General features: G+C 41.9%; 1 protein-coding gene across 4 annotated transcripts in view; it reads right to left on the reverse strand.

Moving 5' to 3' along the window:
- CCDC85A (coiled-coil domain containing 85A) overlaps positions 1-17,476 on the reverse strand; it is an 80,472-nt gene that overhangs the window by 36,473 nt on the left and 26,523 nt on the right. The gene's annotated exons all lie outside the window — the stretch shown is intronic.

Consider the following 17,476-nt stretch of genomic DNA (forward strand, 5'->3'; position numbering starts at 1 on the left):
AGGCACAAAGCAGGAAAGTTTCCAGTGCTTCAGAGGTGGTTTTCATATGCCTCAGAAGACACCAAAGGGGGCACGGTCTGCACATTCCCATCACTGGGGAAGTGCCACCTCCCCTCCCTGCAGGTGTGTGTGTGTGTGTCTGGCAGCAGTACACCATTCCTATAAGAGAGACAGCAGTTTTAGTGAAAACACGGAGTCCAATAACTGAGAGGTGGAGGAGGCTCCTGGGAACAGCAAGAGATTTCTCAATTCTCACTGTCCATCCCTTAGGTGCTTTAATAAAGGGCAGGATATTGAGAATGGCAAAATGAAAGAGATAAAATTCATAAGAACTCCTTGTGTTCCACAGAGTTTGTTTATAATTTAGCAGTTGTGTAATTTAAAAGAATTGAGCAGCACTTCCCATGCAGACTTTATCAACCTGAGAGCAATAACATCCTCGCCTGTTACCTGGGGTTTATTACACTTCCAGCAAAATGACAGACAAATGACCAACCTTTTACCTGCTTCTAGTCAAGAATTTGAATTCCTTCAAATGACCCAAATCCATACCCTGCAGGAAGCTGCAAGGCAAAATTGTTGACTTTTATTGGTCCCTTTTAATTTTTCATTTCAATCTATTCACTTAGATAAAACAAATTAAGGCTGGTAAGCAGTTAGGGGAGTGGAAGACAAGCGAGTGTAAAAATAGATGGGGTTGTACATACTGCACCTCTTCCTTTATGGTCCTGTGTTAGAACCCTGGTTACTGAGAATTTTAGACTTTCTGTGCTGACAAGCACTGACCCCCAAGAAAACACTACATTTGACCTGAGGCCATAAAGAAGACTTCCAAAATTAAACAACAGAACTAAGATTATGAGTGTGTAGTTTGAATAGACCTAAATTATCTAAGTCCAAACAAGAAATAACACACATTTAATCCCAACTCTAACAAAAAAAAAAAAGGTAAGACTCCACAGTCCTGTGGCCTCTTTCCTCTTGATCCTGGTGCATTTGTAGGAAGGAATGCCATTGCTCTCATTTGCAGATGCTGGTGGAGGGCTCCTCCCTTGTTTCATATTTTATTTCTGCCAACCTCTTCCCTGACTGCCCAGCCACATTTTGACAGAGGTATGTGTGTATTTTTAGAATGCAATCTGTGTGGTGTTACATCTGCACATCTAGCCCAAACAAATTTCTACTTGTAAATTCCCTTAATTATAACCAGCCACTGCACTAAAATAAGGCAAAGTGTTTAAAATCACAGCGCCCTCAGGGTGAGCTCACAGGAGTGCAAGTCAAACCAGGCACACAACGTGTAGCTACACTGCAAATGCAGGCAGGCTCTGCATGGAGGGACCCCCTCCAAACAAGCACAGCTCTGTGCCTCATCTATTAAAAATTACCAACAATTGATGGGGTAGGACTTGAGAATGAAATAAAGCTTCAGTATAAAAGGGTAAAGACAGCTTTTAAATGGTCCAATCAAGTTGATGTTGCAGCACACAGGAGTTGGCACACTGAGCTGCAACCAGATCACTCAGCCACTCATGAGTTCTTAATAGCCACATTTCAGTCTTTTTGCTATTATGAATTGCTTCTAAGTATCAAATTTTATTTCTATGTTCAAACAACATCTTCATTTCTTTCATTGCGTTTGAATTTCCTGCTACTGCATTTCATAGAACTTCTCCAACATCTTCTAGAAGTAAAATGAAGTTTCAATCTGTCTTTTGCATTCACTCATTGTTTATATGTTTTCACTTTCCCCTCTGCCTCTTCTATGAGATTAAAGTCTTTTCCAGTTATCCCTGACCAATTAATTCTTTTTTTGTTCCCAAGGAGGAGATGACCAGAGCTTCACTTATTATTAACAATTAAGCTTATACAAAACACATACATTTGCATTTAGGTTGTATTTAGGTTAATTGATATCAAATTCTAGTGGAATTGGACTAATTTATGATATTCAAGTAAGTTGATCTCAAATAAGTTTTTTTTTGCTGTGGGATGCATCTTGAGTAAGTTTGTTTTCCCAGACATGACTCACTTCTAAAGCAAACACCATCCAGAGTGTGGTTTTGCTCCCAGACATCTGAATCTTTTACTAAAATAGTGACAGAAGGACAAATACTTGAGACCTCCTCTGGGACAAACCTCTGGTCGATCACTGCTTTACCTGGCATTTTCTTCCTGATCTCACTCACACCTTGGTTGTGAATTCTGCAGATGCTCCCTTTGTTCACTTTTAAATGTCACTCTCTTCTCATATCCCAACCATTTTTTAAAGGCAGATTTTCTTAGCCAGTAAAAGGGCATTTAAGAAGGCATAGCAGTCTAACATTTTCAGCTCCAGTCCTGCACTGTGTCAATTTAATCTCATCACTTGCCTGAAAGTTCTTTCATTCTCCTTGTTTTGGAACCTACAGACATAAGGCAGTAGTTGTCTAGAGGCAAAAAGAAGTGACATGTGGCATGAGCTGTGAGCAAGCTAAGGAAAATTAACAGCCAGAATGTGAGGGTTTTCACTGGAGGTAACAGAATTAAATATAGAACTAAAGAGTCCCAAATACAATAGTAGCACTTTCCACAGGGATGCATGTGCTATAAATACCTGAGTTTCTGATGGCAGACTCTAGGTGAGGAGCAGGATTCCTCTCTAGTTGAAATGCCAGTGAAGCCCACAGGAGACAACAGCAGGAGCACTCAGCAGCAAGGGACCAGCAGCTCCCACTCATCTGCAATACTTCAATACTTTGTTGACACCAAAAAACACTTGCTGGGCAAACTTGGAGGTATTTATTTCCCTGGTTGCTCTCACACTGGTTCAGCAAGAGCCCAGGCAACAGGGCTGGGGAACCTGCTCCTGCACTTAGTGAAGAGCAAAATGCACAGTGATGAAAATTAGAAGAAAGGAGACTTAGTCTACATTGATATGAAGGTATTTGCTTCCTTTTCTTTAATGAAATTATTCCAAACTCAGAGTAAGGACCACCTCACAGTCAGGGTTTATACAAGCCCATGTACCTGTTAGACATATTTTCATGTGCAAATGAAATGCAGAGCAACACACAGGTTGTGTTGTAAATCAGAGGTGTTTAAGCCCATGTACATCACACCCCCACCTGTTTGAAGTTGACACAAAACTGCTCTGCCTACCCAGACACCTACAGTGCCCAAGCTGCAGCTGAGAGAGAGGCTCAAACATAAGCAACGTGCCCAGCCCACTGGATGTAAGATGATGGATATCCTGTTTTAACTGATGCCTCTTCATGAGATTTTTCCTTTACCTTCCCAGGAAATATTGAAAAATCTGTTGTCTTTTGATAAGCTTTAGTTTTAAGCCTTTAAAGAACAAAAGGAAAATTAGTGTGGTTAATGTCTGGGCACGATAAAAATAACTGCTGATAAAAATACCTATAAAAGTGAAATACAGCTTATTCTGCTTGCAGCTTTACATGCAGCTTGCATTTCTTCCTAGAGCTTCAGCAAAGGCCAGGAGACAGACTATTTATCAGAAAACCATCAAGCTGGAATTTCATATCAGGCTAAGAGATCCCAGCTGAGCTGTTTACTTCTAAATAAAAGAACCCATGAAGTATGGTATGGAGCTTGAATTCCTTCACTTGGAACCCCAAAGCTGAATGGTCAGACCCAGAAAACTCCCTCCACAGTTTAATTCATCTCATTTTTGAAGTTCTGCTGCACCTGGTAACCAGATCCACTGTGTAGAGCACAGCTTTAGTCAAATCCATACCATGAGTTGCATAAAATACACTGGCTGAGCTTACCAGGAAAAATGGACTATTTTATTAAGCAGTAAAGTCAGGGTATGGAAGGAAGATGGAAAAGAAAAACTTCTGTGTCACTGGGGTGACCACTTCCAAATCTTTGCAGCTTTCAGAAGAGCTGTCACTATTTGATGTCATGTATGAAATGCCCTGAAGATCTGAAAATAAAGCCAAATTCTCCATCAGTCAGAAGTTCTTTGCATTATGCCACCTTAAATTAGTTAAGGGTTTGGCATCTCATCTGTTCCATTTTTATTCTTTTATCTGGTGATTTGGAACACCCACACAAACCATTTCCCATCCCCTGTGGCTGCAGGGGGCTGGTTGTATGGAGTTACATTCACAAGGTCCTTCTCTAGTAAGAGAGAAGGAAAAAGAAAGGAGAGATTTAATTTCCACAGCTCTATGGTCAGGAGTCATTTTCTTCCCTCCTCATTACAGTGTCTTTGCATTTGTTAAAACTCTTTTGGGCAGAAAAAAAGAAAAAGTGAAAGGAACAAGATGTATTAAGACGCATAAACAGCTAAACAAAAAAATCTCTATTCCAGCTGTTACTAAAACCGATTAGACCAGCTCCTGCAGTCAGATCCCCCTCTTACTGAGGAAAGAAGTGAAGAAATGGCTGAGAAAAGAACTGGCCTCAAGAAAAGCATCATTATTATTTCTTTTCCATTTCAAAACTTCAAACAGATTCAGTCTTCCTTGATTTCATCAAGATGCTGCCTAGACAAGTAAAAATAGTGTCAGCAGCAAGACTACTTGCACTGCAACATATTCCTGGCCACTTCCGTGCTGACACGACATGCAGAGCGTCCCCACAGCTCAGGATCAGGCTGTGGCACTCGGCATGTGACGCTGCAGCAGCTACCGGGGTGTGGGATGGGCCATCTCTCCCCGAGGAAACCCCAGCCCGCTCCTCCACGGGGGGGACAGGACTCCTTTATGCCTTGTGAAGGCTGACCTAGAACAGAGACTAGACAGAGCTAAAGAAAAAGTTGGGATTTATTAAGAGGTCTCAAATAGATCCACCTTGGGCAGCAAAACCCAAAATGGCCACAAAATGGAGAACAGGTCACAGTGTCTCTCACTTTCATAAGTCCTGGTCCACTTGCATATTGGAACTAATTGTCCAATTACAGCTTTAGCCCACGAAGTCCCATCCTTCTTGTGTTCTCTCTTCAGTCCACATTGTTTATGCTCTTGGGCCTCAAATCTGGACTGGCTGTCCTTGGGTCCACAGCTAGGGAAGGAATTGCTTTGTCTACCTATTCTGTGGAGAGAGCTTACTATCCCCCAATATGAAGCCTAGACTTTATACACTAAAGCAGAATAGAATCTGAAAAATATAAAAGGTAAAACCTGAGGCATCATCCTGAGCAGAGCACTCCTCTCCCGCTCTGACACCGAACGTGTTTCCAGGGCCTGCACGCTCAGCACAACTCAAAGCAGCCCTGACAGGAATTCAGAGTTCTGCTGTTCTGCAACCTCTACTTTCCCTTTGAAACTGTTACTATTTATGTGTTCTATCAGACAGAAACCCTCAGCACATTCCAGTGCTTCCTGGCTTTCTCCCCTTTTCTTGGCTCTGGTACATCTCCAAAACTTGACACCGAACCTGCTTATTGTTCTAACCACTCACATTGCATTAAGTGTAAGGAATACTGCCTAGAAACTATACAGTGCCCTTTTTCCCTATCCTCCTGTCCTTCAGAGACTTCTCATTCCTACTGACACTGCCCACCTGCAAAACCTCAGCTGAGGGGAAGGATTTCAGTTTGCTTTCTCTAAGGAAAAGAATATATAAAAAAAAATAAGAAACAAATCACACCATTAAACAAATTGCCTTGCTCATTAGTCAGGCAAATATTTGGGGGTTTTTGTTTCATTAATGTACAAGAGTTTCATTTCTGTTCCCTCTGAATTAAAATCAAACCTTCCACCATGGCAGGTACAGAGGAACTACAACTTCACACACTCGCAGAGTTGGTTCAGATTAGTTCTGGATTTCCAGTATAAGACATTAATTCCTTCTCTACTATTTTTTTGCCTTTCAGCCAGGAAAAGCTAAATTAAAGCATGCCATGCAAAGTGGGCATGCAATATCAAGTGTAATACATCCTCAGGGAGGCATCAAATCCAAATTCTGCCCTGGGATATAAGGATAAAGCTTTTGCAAGTGTATCAGAAAGAGAGAGAGAACTTTGTCATGATTTAATCAAGACCACAAAGCTCAAGTCATCTGAATTTCCAGAACCAGAAGCTGGAATGATTCCTGTGGCTTTAGGAAGTACAGTCAATCTCCTTTCCTTGCTTTAAAAGGCATCTAGACTAGGCTATGAATCCTTCAGTGTTTTCTATCCTAAAGTTTTATCCTGTTTCAATATCATCTCTCATTCCTTGCTGACAACACCCAGCTTTTTGGGAGTTTTAATTCTATTAATTAATTATATTCCAAAAAGTAGCATTTTTGATGCATATGCTGCTCTTGGCCAAAGGCTGGTTTACCCTTTCTCCTACCCTGAGGAACCATTTTTGCTTGCTAAATATCCAGGGAAGGGACACTATACCAGGTACTGAAACACACAGCATCTCTCTGATATAAAAATGAAGCCCAGCCTGCCAACTGTTCTATCAGTCACATCTCACACTTCCTGAACAAGAGAAGCTTGATCACCACCCATCAAGACTTTGATAGACATGGGCTCCTGTCTCAAGGATAGTAACAAACTGTAGTGTCTCTTCTGATAGCATCCACAAGGGATTTTGAACTTACAGTGAGATTCAGAAATATGCTAATTTACCCCATTACTCATCATATAATATAAGGGTTTATTATTTCTGTTGAAAGTGAGGAGCACACCATGGAGACAGAAGAGAAACTGAAGTAGCATTTACAAAAGAAATCAGTAAAATGTATTTTACCACTAAAACAAAGCCAAGGCTGAGAAGTGTTCAAAGTTCATGCCTTGAGCACTTGGAACGATAAGGCAGAACACCTCCAGGAGATGTGGGAAGCCCCTTCCAGAGGAACTGCAAACAGGGCTCAGTTTGGGCAGGTTTGTTCTGTCCTGCCCAGGGAAGAGCACACAGCACCAGTCCAGCCATATGAGGATCATTTCAGAGAGCTACAAAGAACCCACAAAGATTTGGAGCTGAGGAAGACAAAAATATTTTTGACCTCAGATACATTTCTCCAATGCAAAAAAAAATTTCCATAGTAGAAGTTTGATGACTTCACATTCCAGACATCAGTAATTTGAAAGCACTCTTCTATGACTACCTTGAGCATAAAGCTTAGTCCTTGAAAACAAACCCATGTCTCTCACATCTTCCATTTTTTCACAATTTTTCCAGGAGTGAAGACTGAGTGCCAAGAGCCCTTTAAGGAAACTGTCTTATGGCCACTGTTGTTCGTCAGACAGTCTGGCCAGATTTAGGGATGAAAACCCAAACACGGATCATTCTGATGAATTCAAGATGACAGATAAAACAGGGAGATGTAGAAAGGATATGATGATTGATTTTTACCAAACAGAATATTCCCTGGATTGTTGCAGGGCTTGGTGTCTGTAATGGATAGAGGAATTGTGAGCAGCTCCAAGTCTGAGAAGCAGAGTCACCTGATACTTATTTACTTAAAGATGAAGGCCAAAAAACTGACTTATAGATCATAAAGTTCTTTAGCACTGAAGTTTCTGAAGACATGTAGGGAAGCATAAGGGAAACAGAATTTCCAAGAGAGAAAACAGGTCAGAGAAGGGAGATTTTTCCCCAGCATGGAACAATTTGTCTTGACATAGTCCTGCACCATGTCCACCCTCCGCAGGCATTTTTGATTATAATTAAATCTGTTTTATCTACCAAACCCCCAGCAGAGTGGCAGGGACAAGGGGCCAAAGAGATGGTTGTGATAAAGAGAATAAATAGGTGCTGTGATGAGAGAACACAAATCAGCTTCAGGACTCGAAGGAGAGGGGGATACACGGCTGTGTTTGCTTGGAGCACAGGGCAGCACCACACATCAGCTCCTGACAAAAAGTGAATGATAATTCCACCACCAATGTTTGCAGAGAGCCTTGGAAAAGCTTTCAAGCTCTTGGTCTTTGGTATTTCAAAGAGCAAGCAGAAAGAATCGCAGTTTAATATTTCAACCTTTACCCTCACAGTATTTATGACTGACTCAAACTATAATGGTTTTTCCACCACAAGCTCACCTGTGTTCTTTCCAGAGGTTAAAAATTCAGGTTAAAAATCCAGACTGACCCTGCCCAGCTTTCAGATGCTGAGAAGAGCCTTGCTTGCAAAAGTACAGCTTATTTCTTTTTAAATAAAAAAAGGATTAAATGAAACACAGAGCCTTTGCTTTTGTCAGCTAAGACACTGCTGAGCCCTTGTGTCAGCCCGGACCTGCACAGGAACCCGAGCCTAAAGGAGGATTATGAAACAACTTCTCACAAAGCAAAGTCATCAGCTCACCTCAGCTCTCTAGGGCAAGGACCAAAACTGCTTAAGGACCTACAGAATTCCACCTAAGTCCAACATTTAGTTGCTGTGGAGCCTGTCAGAGCACATATCTATGTTGCCTAACTCCCTGGATTTGGGAACCACAGCTGATGGTTGCAGCAGCAGACACAAACAGCCCTGGAGGCTGACACTGCCAAGCTGAGCTGCTCTTTGCTCCAGCAGGACTCTGGCTGAGCTGTCCATCAGCAGCCCAGCTTATAGACCCAACATTACCAAAATGAGACCTCCAGGACAGGCTAGTATGTAAATGTGTATTTTTACAGAGCCCTGAGTGTAAGGAACACACTGGGGAGCAGCACAGGTTTTTTCAAATCCTCACAGTGTAAGAGGCAGACCCAAGGCTTGCTTGCATCTGAAGAAACCCCAAAACTCTGTGTCATGGTGTGCTTGTCACAGAGAGACAACCACAGCATATTTAATGATTTTCCTTGCCTCTAACACACCTCTCCCCTTTCCATCTCCTGCTTGCTGGATTCTCCTCTCAGTTTTCTAGATCTAATCCTCTGCCTGAGCAGGTTTTTCTCCCCAGAAGTTACGGGGTTAAAGCAGCTACAAGACTGGGAGCTGAAAATTCCCCAGGCTGATCGGAGCCCTGCTGTGGTATTTCCCTGTGAGTGGAATCCCAGTGCCTGGGGCTCCACACTGAGGGCTGTCAGCTGGAATCAGCCTGGGGACTGCCTGGGAATGAAGGACCACGAACAGAGGGATCATCCATACACTGGAGCGTCACTCGATCCCTTGGGAGCTTTACAGAGTAAAACTAGTAATTTGATAAGGAACCAAATAAAGTGAGCTATAAACATCTTCTGCAGCACAAAACTGGTGCTACATTAGGTTTGTAAAACACCTCAGGGGGAAAGGGGGGTGTTCTAAAATGCACAACCCAAAAATCTCTCATAGTTAATTTTTGAGTTTGTTTTTTTCTTTTAAATTATGTTTATCAATCATACAAGATTCCAGGAGGTAAAAACAATGAACAATCCACTCAAAATTAATTCCACACATTGGTGCTACAGTTTTGAAGGTAATAAATTATCAAACACCAGCACAGGACTGCAACATCTATTTTGTGCACGAAGCAGCACTTTATCATGGTATATTTAGCTGTGTCTCATTAAACTGACTGCAGTCTCTGGCCAGCCAGTAAAACCTGAATGGGTTTTCACATTATATTCCTCAGAGCTCAAAATAAATCACAGAGTTTCAGCCTCATGTATCTACATGATCTTTAGAAAATGAATTAACTACTGAACAGCATGGAATTAGTCCAAGTAGCGAAATTTCAAGAGAACCTTTCCTCAGCCTCCATGGCTCCATAACAATCGCATTAGAGATTTAAAAGCTAATTTAGTCCCCATGCAGTGAAGTAGATTTTGTTTATTTGTGGTGGTTTTTGTTTGGGTTGGGGCTTTTTGGAGTGTCAGTGAATTACTCTGTACCAAGAGAAACGCACAGTCTCAGGCAAACAAGGTGGAACATCCCATTCCTCCAGAAATCAATGGCAATATTCCTGCAAGAGGATCAAACTGTGCATGATCAATTTCTCATTCAAATTCGTTTCTTCTTCCCAGTAAAAATGAAATTAAAGCCAAATCCCTCTGTCCCTTCCCCCTGTGGTTTACTGGCCACAATTTTTCACCACTGTTAATGCTCTAAAAGATGTTCTATGTGTGTGGCCAACTGTGCCAATGTTTTTTTTCTAACCCCACCTGTTTCCTTCACTGCATTCCCACTGATTTTTCATACTTTAGTTATGGTGGGAAGCAAAGACCTAAGGAAGGTGTTGACGATTAAACACAAAACATATGTTCCTGTGAAAATAAAATCAAGATGATAATTGTGTGAATGGTTCTTTGCAGCAAGATAAATGTCCTCTCTCCCTCTGACATTTCATTTTTCATCAAAATGGAGTTGAACAGGCTGGGAGCTCTGCTTTGGAAGTACCCCTGTGATCTGCCAACTTACAGCACCCCAAGTGTTGAAAGATCAGTTGTTGCTCCTGGCAATCCTAATTCTTATTCCTGCTTCAAGGACTTCACCTCTGGCAGGAAAACAGGCTCAACAATCCAAGTTCAGCATTTCCTTGATTCTACTTCAAATCTCTCTCTCCTGCATGCGTAAGAAATAACCTAGGCTGTAATTGTATGTAGATTTTTCTTTTTTACAACTTTAGTGAAGGGAGTGACTGAAAAAGCATATGATGCTCTTTTCATTCAAGATATTTAAACATCAGAACATCTCATGTTAGGTTTCTATTCCACAGTACCTTTGATTCATGTTAAATTTATCAGAATGACCATTTAGACAAATTGAAAGATTAAAGGACATTCAGGTTATAGTTAGAAATAGTCGTAAGGCTAAAACTAAGCATTAAAAATTATTCAATAAAGCTTTCAAACCTTCTACCTTTGTAAGGCCATTTAGCTAAGCTCCTTGACAATGCTGAAAATAAGATAAAAAACCCTCAAAACTCATGTTGGATCAGAAATTTGTAGTTTAACATGTTAGTTATATGGTGCCTTCTACCTGTGTAACATAGAATTAAATTGTTACTGAGCAATTCACAGCAGCCTTTGTAACTAAAGTTAATTCACTGCTTTTACTTTAATCTGATCCCATAATAGGTGTACAGATGGATAGTCCTATTTGTGCAGCTGAGTGAGCATTTTCTAGTTGAATTAAAATGAGACAAGTGGTCCCCTAAATGAGCTGCTGCCTTGTATGGCCACATACCAAATGAACCATCAGATTCTTACAGATTCACTTTACCTGGGATTTTTTTCCACACCCCAAAGCACAGGCACCTATAGGAACTTAGTGCCATAAGCTTCAAACAGCTGCTAGGCAGGGACAAACAAAGGGAACCAGGAAGAATTCCTAGATTCCTGTCTCACTCTGAATAATAAATCACCCATTATCAAAAATAAAACAAGGAAAATAAAATATCTAGAACTGGAGACTTTAATCTCACTATAGACTTTTAGTTGATTTTCCAATTTTTAATTGCTTTTCCACCAGCAATAATAATCAAAGTAATGACTTGCACAAATCATTAAGATTAATTTAGTAAAAGTGGATAGAAAAAATATTTTGCTTTCTCCTTTTTTAATAGGAAAGCTCAGATTCAGCAGCAGAGTTCAACTAACACAGACTATTGACTTGTACTGTGGCAGCAGTCATTTGAAAAATTAAATACTTCATAATGTAAGATTTCTGCCTTCCAGCACATGGGGGAAGAATCCTGCTTCATAGAGAACTCTGGTAGAGGAGGAGAGGCCACACAAAAAGAAATTCACTTTTGTAGACTATCAGCTGCCAGGACGCTAAAACTCCATTCACAGTCATAAGGAAAGACTGGCAGGAGCTCCTCCGAGTGCTCAAGACACCAAAAGCTACGGGGAGCTCAGAGGTGCTATGGAAAAAGAAATCCTGAGCAGCTCCTGGGAGCTGATGAGGACCAGCAGCACCACAGTGGTCACTCCACCATGGCTGGCTCTGTGATAAATGTCCTGTTTTCCACCTGCCAGCAGAATGAGGTGGGCAGGAGACCAAACTGATACCTGTGACTGAAAAATGACAGCCATTTCAGTTGTTGCATTCAGCACCCACAAACAAGTGATAGATAAGTGGTCATGACCTACAGCTTTTCCTACCATTTCAAACTTGGAAACACTGGAGCTTTGGTTATCCTGTAACCTAATTCTCCTCTCCCACACCTTCATTTTCAGGAAGCAGGAATACTGCTCAAAAACAGGGTAAATTCAATATAATCCAACTTTAAGTAACTGGATTATGACATTTTCCTTTGCCCAGAGTCCTTCTAACATTTTTGTTTTTTCAGTCCTTCACTTTACAGCCTATGCACTCTTAGATATAACTCTGAATCTGTCTGACCTCATCTTTCTTCTTCTCAAAAAAACCCTCAGAAACTATTTTCTGAGCAACTCTATCGTCTGCACTCAGCCGGGTGCGACTCCAAACCTCCAGCATCAAACACAGCCTGCTCCCATTCCTGCTACAAAAGTCACCTCCACATCTGAGTGATGTTTCCCTAGAGATAGCAATCAGTCCTGAGCCCAGTTGCAGGAGAAGGGAGATCCTGTTCAGTCCATCCTACTGTTGCCTTTCTGCTTCCAGCAATTGTGCATTTGCTGCTCCATCTGGGATCCCGTAGGGGGAGAGAGCTCTGCCCCCAGGCAAGACTGGGCCAGCTTCTCCCCTCCTGGAGATGCTTCATCCCTGCCACATTTCTAAGGCTTGTGAAGAACTCCAACCTTGGCTCAGCATGTCCAAGGCAGCAGAGAAGGAGCCTGGCACACTGCCCCTGGAAAGCATTTCCCACTGCTGTGTGAGAAGGGTTTTAGATCTGCATCATTCCTGAGATATGTATCTTTATACATTTCTAAATATGTTTATTTAACAGGCCAATTAGCCTCTCACTAATCATCTCTCATGGTGGGTAAGAGTCTAGCAATGTAGACAAAAAATATACAGAATATTCCAGTTATTCCACTCCTCTGATTCTCCTGGCTGTGCCACACTCAGGAACATTTCCAGTCTCCCTTCATTGTATAGAGATGAATGTGCTGCTGGTTTACATTTTTTAATGCATGCTCCTGACTCAAGCTTCCCATGGCTCAGGCAGAAGGAACACCATGATTTGGGAGGCCTGTTCACCAGATTGAACACAATCAGATGTAACTGGCTTCCATGTGAGAATTCTGGACACTATATTAGAGCATTCCATGTCTACTGACTGCCAGTGGTAGCACAAGAGCTCACCTTAAAAATAAAATTACTGTTTTGACCCTTTCAAAATACCTGGGATGTGTTTTGATAAACTATTTTATTTGCTTTATACTATTATCACTATTTCTTACTATTCTCTTTGAATTTCTAACTGCTTACTACTCATTTGTCTTATTCAGGGTTCAGAGTTTAATTTCTTGACCCACATCCATTAAAAGTTTGCAATTATAAAAACATTATAATCCCATTAAGTAGCTGTAGAACAGTATGAATGTTTTTACAGGAGAAAATTATATGGCTCTGCAGAAAATTTTACAAGGAAAGATATTTAAACAAGTGCTACCTCAGAAGTAGCACCATATGTTCCTGTGCTTCAGCATGAAAGACAAAATGCCTGCAAAATGAAAAGCTATGACTTTTTTCCAGAAGTTACTGCCACAAGATTTTAAAAATATCCACTTATTTCAAGTACCAAATAATCAGAGCAATTAAAAGACTAACAGATTGCTAAATCATGCTCACAAGGACACACAACCTGGTGCTTGCTCTGGTTCGTAATTAAGGTGAAAATAGTAGCAGTACTAATGTCTCTTTAATCTCGGCCCAGGTCCGAAACATTAGACTGCACTCAGAGCACATTTTGGCTGGGAAGGGCCATGAAGGACTGGCTGCCTGGCACAGCAGGAAGCTGCTGTAATTGCAGGAACTTTGTGCTCCTGAGCAGGATTGTTGCTGCTGCGCTGTCAGCACATCTCCCTAGCCGGGAATGTCTGGGCTGTCATCCCAGGATGTCAAACACCAGCTCCCCACAGAGTCACAGCACCGGGGAGCTCTGGAGCCTGCACCAAACCCCGAGTGGGGCCAACCCCTTCTCGAACTGCCCCTGCTGCAGCAACCTCGCACAGGCAAGCTCCGGCTTTTGGCAGGCAGGAAGAACCTTTCCCCTTGTTCCCTTGAACACAGCCCCGGCTTCACAGGCCTTTAAGCAAACATTTCAGCCTGCAGTGTTTGACAGAGAACAGCAGCCACCTACCTGCTAGAACAGAGTCTGCCAGCACCCAGCCAGAACAGCTCCAAAGCCTGAGTTCCTCCCTTCCACATCTGCCAAGTCACAGATGTTCAACCCGAGCCTCACCGTGGAGATTTATATCTGCTAAGCACCACTTCCCCCCTCCCTGGCACAGCCACAATATGCCATACTGTTGATGGATGCTGAGGGCCAGATGACCATCTTGCCAAAATGCTGCGTTCTCTTTTTTGATCTCAAGAATGTACATTTTCAAATTTTATTCTGATGGAAGATGAATGCTCCTCTGGATTGTACCAGTTAACAGCCTGAAATCCACAGCAGAGAGCTGCCCATGCCTCTGCCTGGTACTGGCATCTTCATTTCCTAAATCAAAACAATTAGAGCTACACAACTACTCTGTAACAGTAAAAGCAGGCCATGAGAAACAGGACAGAAAACAGAGCTTCCTCTAGTAAAGCTATCACAGTCCTTCAGGTGTGGATCCATTGTAAATCACTTTGTGTGCCAGGACACCTTTAAGCAGCCCTATAAATGCAAAAGGTAGATTAATGGCTTCTAACAGGAATGCTGCACACACAAAAGAGAATTAAAAATAGCTTTGTTTCCCACTAGCCCAATTCAGGAAATTCAGGAAGGAAGGAAACATTGCCTTAAAAATTGATTTTGAAAGGAAACACATTGAAAATGTTTGTCTTGAGCTGATTGCTCATAAAGCTGTTTTCTAGGCATGCGTGTTATTTCAGCCCCAGTTTTTACACCATGCTGAGAACAGAATAATCTAAGAATAAAGCTGTAAGAAAACTGACATGATGCAATGGAATAATCAACAGCAAAACCTCAGGAAATCTGCACTAATTGGTGGCTGATTAATCCTGTCTTGTCTTTTGTTTAGCTCATGGTTCTTAATACACAGGTGATGATGACAATATTTGTGTGGTTGGTAAATTGTTTCCAGAAGTATTGATAAGAGCTGCAAACAGGAACCAGGCACTACTGACAAGTGTAAGCATTTCCTCAGGGTAACGGCACACCCACAGCTCTTTATACACATCAAGGTCTCACCTTCATAAAGACATTTCTTCTGACTGGGCTACCACCAGGGGAGCATTCACACACATAAATCGATGTTCCACACATCGATGCCATCCCAGACCACACACAAGAGCTCTCCAGGGCCAGAACTCCGTGAGTTAATCCAGCCAAGCTCTCTGGGCAGAGATGCTTTCTCTCTTCAGTCACACAAGACTGGTCCCAGACCCTCTGCAGGTTCAAACACCAGCATTACAAGTTGGAGTAAGGACAGGACTTGCCAATGGCTTTCCACAGCAAGCAAGGGAGAAAAGGAAAACAGCAATATCCTCCTCTGCCATGGGTACCCCAGTCCCTCCTCTGGAGTCACAGACTTGCTCTGGACCTTTCAGAAGCTCAGAGGACTCCATGGAACTCAGCTTCTGCAGCATGAACCAGAGCAGAAGCTTTTAGGCCTGAAAAGGACAGACAGACTGCAAAGGCCATTTTCAGAAGAGGCATAAATTCTGTTAATCTGATGACCAATATGTTACAGATTTTCAGTCTTTCCCTCTGATGATGAATTTAGCACATGTCATCAAGGTTGTGGGTCCAGTCTCCACAGAGGCCACTTACTAAAGAGATGGACTCAATCTTTGTGGGTCCCTTCCAACTCAGAATAAGCTGTGAATCTGTGAAAATAGATGTCACTGAATATTTCTTTTGCTAGCTTTCAGATCTGACATACACTTGGGTTTGGGCTTTTCAGCATTTGGCTTTGCGTTCAGAGGGAGAAGTTTTCTGCACAACGCATACTTAAAAACACATGTTGACAAAAACAGAGCAAAACAGGATGCAAAGTCTGATTATCCCCATGTCTGATGAGCTCTCCCCAAAATCCCACAACTCGCCACAGTCAGCCTCTAGCCCAGCTGATTGGTTCGCTATCAGGGCACACCTTCCATGGCATGGGGAATAAACAGAGATGGAGCTGGACATGGACAGATCCACAAGCCAAAGTCTACAGTCTCATCCACCCCTGGTTCTCCACAGATCTGAGCTGGCTCAAGCCCTCAGTTAGAAATTGAATCCTGAATTTAGATTGCTGAAGGGATGGTGCTCAGAAACAGAACTGTATCCTGCAATCTGTAGAGCAAAGAGCCACTTCTGATTTACATCATTAAAATAGAGAAATCAGTGTTTGCTGAAATTTATCTCTATGTCTGCAACAGATGTCTCTGGGTGTGGCTGAACTGAGAGTGTGCTCTGCTGATGAGACTTCTGGAGCAGTGAAGAAACTCTCCCAAAGAACTCTTCCTACTGTGTTTACACAGACATGATAGGACACAAAATTGGCACTTGGGCCCCATGTCAGTAGTTCCATGAGCCGAGATGCAAATCAAACAGCTGGCTCAGGCAGCAGCCAACTCTCCTGACACCTGATGAGCAAAGCCACAGACCAGCAAGCCTCAGTGCTTGGCATAAAAATGCTCCTGATTCCCTGAGGAACAGCATTTCCTAATAAACAAAATGCAAACACTATCAGGATTTTTCTCATTCCAGGGAGTAAAAACTTACTAGTAACTTTTATCTTTCACTACAGATTCTTGCCCAAGATTTTCCAGAGCCTCTTTGCTTCCTGTGCATCATTATGTGTTTCTAAGCAGAACTGCAGGAACAAACAAATCAAAATCTAACAAAACTGGGGAGGTATTAAAAGCACTTAAGTGTTAAATTTGAGAACAAGCATCACCTGAATGTATCTTTGCAGTCAAGATCCTGTTTCTCCTGCAATAAAGACAAGGAATATCCAAAAATCTTATATTAGGTTTAAGTGACCTGCAGGATTAATATCTAACATCAACTGACTTAAAAATACATGTGCTAAGTGCAGCTCTACAAAGTACAAAGCAGACACAGCCAAGGTTTGCTACATTCAAACTATAGATCTTTTCAGTGATAAATTCAGCAGTATTTTGCTCTCAACACCAAAAGAAATTGTTTCTCATTCAAACATTCTTCACCAATCCTTTAAATATCCATTTTGCAAAGTGACACTGGAATCAGCTGTCAGGTTTTCTTAGTTAAAAAAATGAATAAAATAAAAATACCACGAAATAGGAAAGGTGGAATAGAATATGTTGCCCAGGAAACTGACTCCAGTGCCTGAAGGACACACTTCAGGTGGCAGCTGATAAGTAAATACGCTTGAATTTGCATTGCTGTAGAAAGTGGGTCATGCAAGTCCTTTGTGCTACATCTCCTTTTGGAGTTCCACAGCCACCTTCTCAGGATTCCATGGATACAACTGGCTGTACTTGCAATATTGCAATCAATACAAGGCATCAACACTGTTCAACTCATTCTTGACAAATCCAGGATGATGGAGTGA

The sequence above is a fragment of the Vidua macroura genome, chromosome 3 (assembly GCF_024509145.1).
Source record: "Vidua macroura isolate BioBank_ID:100142 chromosome 3, ASM2450914v1, whole genome shotgun sequence".
Taxonomy (NCBI): Eukaryota; Metazoa; Chordata; class Aves; order Passeriformes; family Viduidae; genus Vidua; species Vidua macroura.